The sequence below is a fragment of the Prunus avium genome, chromosome 5 (assembly GCF_965620075.1).
Source record: "Prunus avium chromosome 5, drPruAviu1.hap1.1, whole genome shotgun sequence".
NCBI classification, from domain to species: domain Eukaryota; kingdom Viridiplantae; phylum Streptophyta; class Magnoliopsida; order Rosales; family Rosaceae; genus Prunus; species Prunus avium.
The window spans coordinates 12724438-12729899 of record NC_142288.1 but is presented as its reverse complement, the minus strand read 5'-3'; positions in this window follow the sequence as shown (position 1 = coordinate 12729899).

The window sequence follows — 5462 nt, the reverse complement described above, 5'->3', positions numbered from 1 at the left end:
GGCAGGCGCACATCGTGGAGTTCTCACTCACCTCTCGTGCCGAACGGCAGGCGCACATTGATGAGTCTTCACTCACCTCTCGTGCCGAACGGCCGGCGCACATTGATGAGTTTTCACTCCCCTCTCGTGCCGAACGGCCGGCGCACATTGATGAGTTCTCACTCACCTCTCGTGCCGAACGGCAGGCGCACATCGTGGAGTTCTCACTCACCTCTCGTGCCGAACGGCAGGCGCACATCGTGGAGTTTTCACTCCCCTCTCGTGCCGAACGGCAGGCGCACATTGATGAGTTTTCACTCACCTCTCGTGCCGAACGGCCGGCGCACATCGTGGGGTTCTCACTCACCTCTCGTGCCGAACGGCCGGCGCACATTGATGAGTTCTCACTCACCTCTCGTGCTGAACGGTAGGTGCACATCGATGAGTTTTCACTCACATCTCGCGCCGAACGGCAGCCGCATATTCATGCGTCTTCACTCACCCCTTGCAACAATCGGCACACCCTGCCGTCTCTTATCCAAGCTCACTCCCTTGGGCACTTGGGGGACTACATACCACCATCGGCACTATGGGACCATTGTGTCCGGGTCAGAATGCCGAATACACATTCAAGTCCCCAACCGAGAAGCTTCTCAATCGGCAACTTGGGGGACTACTGTTTGTACCATACCTGACCCTCCACTCGTACAACGACACGTGGATCTCATAAACTCGCCCAAGCACCCAAGGCCTCGGACAATCGGCATAGGCTACTGATGATATTGTCTCAAAGCAGCAAAAGATCATTACAAGCCCAACACAGCCTACAATCGGTATCCCCTAACGATTCCGCAGAATCAACCTCGAAGCACCCGCCTGAAATATCTAAGGACTCGTGTCAACCTCATAGGGCCCTCCCACGAGTCCCACATCGAAAATGAGCACTAAGAGCATACTAAATGCCCTCTATAAATAGGCCCCTCCACTACAATACAGGGGTAAGACTTTTCAGCTTGACTTTTATACTTCTATATGGTCAACAGCAATAGCTCTTAAAAACAATCTTACTTGAGCATCGGAGGGTCTTAGGCTGGTTCCACACCGGTTCCATAGACCTCACGAGCTTCGCTTATCTTCTATTCAGGATCAGGATCAGCATCTGAAGACAGGAGGAATCTCCATTGACCACTCAATCGATCTCCTAGATCGTCCACATCTCTTGTAAGTTGCACTCATCTCTATCTGTTCAGATTTAGTGTCAACACCTCCTTCATGGTCAGATTTGAAGAGGGAAAGAAATGGGTATACATGCTGGTTTGAAGGTGGCTCGCACCAATATCTTTTGATCCCTTGGATGTTTTGCTTGAAAACTTGTTCCTTCCCTTCCAGTAGCCTACGTGGTCTTCCAAGCTCTTCCGTGGCTTTGTCTTTCAGTCAAATGCAGAAGCATTTGCTGCTTCTTACTTCTAATTGTATGGGATTTCTAAGATGGCGAGTCAACCTAGCAAACAAATGGGCTAATCTCCTCAAGTTTTGGGCTATATTGGTTAATTTTAGTAAGCCATTTTGGTTGGGCTTTTTTGGTTGAGATATTTTCTCTCTTGTGCTTACCCATATTTTTTTTGGTCCTAAGAAATGGGCCTGAGTTCCGAGGCTCCCAAGCGACCCGGAACCTTCATTTCTTGGTCCATCAATGGGCCTCATGACAACTTATTACCATCCATACCACAACCCACTCAAGCAAGCCCCGGGCATTTGAGTGGCTTGGGCCCACTTAGGCTCGTAGCGTAGTTGGGTGTGACATAACAATTTCCCATTTGGCATTGCATGTTACTTGGCATGTTTTTTAATTATGATGCTTGACGGGATAATTAGCATGGATTTATAGAACTAACACATTTTATAATCTTAATGTCGATTCCTAGCACGACGGATTATTTATTTGGCATGGCACGCGAAGTGTGATTCGTGCATGGCAGATCTTTGCGTGTTCCAAATTGGGCCTTTTTTGAATAATGCGTCATTTTGGGCTAGGAATTTATTCGGGCCCAACCGCGGATTTTTTTGGGCCTCAACAGGAACAATTCCTAGTCCAAGATCACACAAATGCAAGATAATAAAAGTTGAAACAAACAAGAAGCAGGAAACACAAAAAAGTTTAAGAGGTTGAGATTGTGAATCCTACATCGGCGGATTAGAGCCTTGCCTAATAATCATCTTGGATCTCTCCATTCATTGCCAATTGGTTTCGGCAGAATAACGGTATAATTATATGTAAATATGTATTGTATTATAAGTATTATAAGAAATTATAAAAGATATAATACAATATAAGGAATGAAACAAGGATTCTCTTTTTGAAAACATAGTAGGTAAAGAAAGGAAATCCCGCAGTCATAGGCTTAGCCAAGTTGTCCAAAAAAAAAAAAAAAAAAAAAAAAAAAAATCTCAATGGAATAATTAGCAAACCAAATCCAAATACAAATACAAAATGAACAAGGTTTAATATAGAATATTTGGAAATATATATAATATAATATTAAGATGAGAGGTTGGTTGTAGAATTATTTTGAGTTACACTTTTCTCTCCCACTTATTTCCGCGCGCCCTTCTCACTCTCTCTCTCCTCTATCCTCCACTTAGAGCACTTCCACTTATTTGCCATGGCAAAGGGCTGTTACTATTCACATGAATAATGGCAGCCCTTGCAAAAGGCAATGTGTGTTTCCACCCATTGCCATGGCAAAGGGCAAATATTATTCACTTTTAGTTAAAAAAAAAATAAAATATTTACCTAAACAATTAATTTGGAGAAGATTTTGGGTTTCCACGTGTCAATATTTATTATAAAATTCATATCTCATAATTTAAATGAATTTTTCGGATAAAATTTTCGGATAAGATTCTCGATTGCCACGTGTCGATATTTATTTAAAAAAAAAAAATCTCAACTTCAGATAAGATTTTAGGATAAGATTCTCGGGTGTCACGTGTCGATATTTATTATAAAATACAAATCTCAGATTTCAGATAAGATTTTCACCCTCTAAAATCGCGCTACGTGTTATCTCTATCTTCTAAATTTTTCTATAAAACCAGAGGCTCAGCTCATACCTCTCACACCAGATCTTCTCTATCCTTTCATTTCTCAGATTTTAGATTTCATACTCCACTCTCAATGTCAAACATGAGGAGATGCTTGAAGAGGCAAGAGCGAGAAATTAAAGAAAGAAGGCATAGAGGGTGCAGCAAGAAGATGATGAACAAGTTGCCATGGCAGTGGGTATGCTCGATCTATCAAGGCAAGGCCCCCATTGTATGTAAAAACATACACACTTGCTCTTCTATGGTTACTGAACCATTTATTCTCACTCTCCCATCATCACAGACCAATTGACATAAATAATGAAAAGTTCTCCTATCCATCCTAATTTGGTTCACACATTGTATGTCATCAATTCCTATAATGCTATCTAAATAATTTGATCGAGTTGCAATCCTGAAAAACCTTTGACTCCTAATGGCATTCCATTGTTGGTACTGTTGTTCCAAATTGTCGTTTGTCATGAACCACATCATGCACCAAACCATGATATGCAAGAACTGTTAAATTTCAGAGAGACGGGTTAGCGGCCCACTACTAGCAACACTAATATTTTCCCCAACTTAACCACCTACAAAGCCCAGTAGGTGTGGGGTTTTATCACAAAAGGCCTCGGTATTATTAGTAGTAGAACCATTCATTATATTTTGATTTTGTTTAGTCAAGTTTCTGATGTGGGACTCATATTCTTCAACATGCCCCCTCACGTGAGACCACTGTTCGGTTCATTTTTACACATGATTTTTCATGTTATTCACCCACTATTTTGAGTTAGTTCTTGACATTTTATAGCTTTTTACTTCCTTTTTGTGTTTTCTTAGATTTTACCTTGGTTGGGATGAAAATGAGCTAAAAGTGCATTATTAGTTATAAATTCTGTTTTTGTTCATTTTCGTAGGTCAACTTCTTGGCCTGGGATCAACATGCTCTGGTGCTCGGATGAGGTCATGATCTTCATGAGACTTGTTCCAATGGATGTTAAATACAACATATCCAAATTTGAGCTCCATTGGACAAGTATTGCCTATCCAACCAATCCATCATGTTACCACAACTCTGGAAATCCGGAATTGGCCAGCTTTTACCTCCATTGTGTCATCTTGATTATTCTTGTTACCATAACACTTGGTAACAAGAATTTACCTTAGTAGATGAGATATTTTCTGAAGCATTTGGCATCTTTGTGAGGACAAGGCTTCATCATTTGCAAGGGGACAAGAAGACAATGGGTGAAGACTTTGCATTAGAATACTAAAAGTAAAAGCTGGAAAGGAGGAGAGAGGGAAGCAAAAGGAGTGCAATCTGATATTGGAGAGGTTCTTGAACGTGGGAAAGGAATTGCATTCACATCATTCCACAATTTGCAGAGATTTTGGAGCTGGAGATGAAGCTTGGAGCTAGGGAGCTCAAGGAGGAAGACAAGGGCAACAAAGCAAGAAGTGGAAGAGATTTCCACCATTGAAGACCTTGAGCTCCCATGTTCACAAAATCTGTAACTTCTTTCTAGTTTTGTTTTGAGTTTGTATTTGAAATAAGTATGAGGAACTAAACTCCATAGCTAGGGCTTAGGTTGAAGCCCTAAACATGATTACCTTATTGTTTTGATACTTGAGTGTATGAATTTCTGGATATTGTTGTTGAATTCCAATTCACCAAATTAATCTATCCTTGATGTATGTTCTTCTTTGATTGATCACCTTTGAAAGCATGCTTCTTGAGGTTGTTGGGATTATGTGTATCTTCATGTTATCCTAAGCAATAAATGGATGAAGTAAGAATCATCCATGTGAATTGGTTTCTTGAATACCTAATGTAAACACCATGCTATTAGGATTCTTGTGATGTTCATATTCTCTTTGAACTTAATGGGTTTTTCTTGTAATTGAATCAAAGTACTAAGCACACCTAGATTCGATTATAGGGAAGGCACAAGTATTGTAGCACTCGTACTGCACTTTACGTACATTAGAGAGAATCAATGCGTCTTGAGCCACTCGTACTGGTCTTGATTGCGAACATCTTCAACAACACGTTTAGAGTTCATCACTTGAGTATTCATGAACTTGCGTGTTTGACATGTTATGTGTCTTTGTTAATAAATTTTATCTGTTTCCGCAATTCTTTTGGACTTTTGGTCCGCGCTGTGTTCTTTCATTTTCTGTGCTGAATCCAACCGTATAAAGAACGTGAATTTTGGACCAACGGTTGGAAAGTTATAGGCAAAACACTGGACAAAGGTCGAAACTGGAAAAACAGAGAAACGAATCTGCCCAAAAACGACCGGTCGTTACTGTTTAGGCGACCGGTCGCACATGAATCTGTCCAAAACGACCGGTCGCACTGTTCACGACCGGTCGCACTGTTCACGACCGGTTGTCTT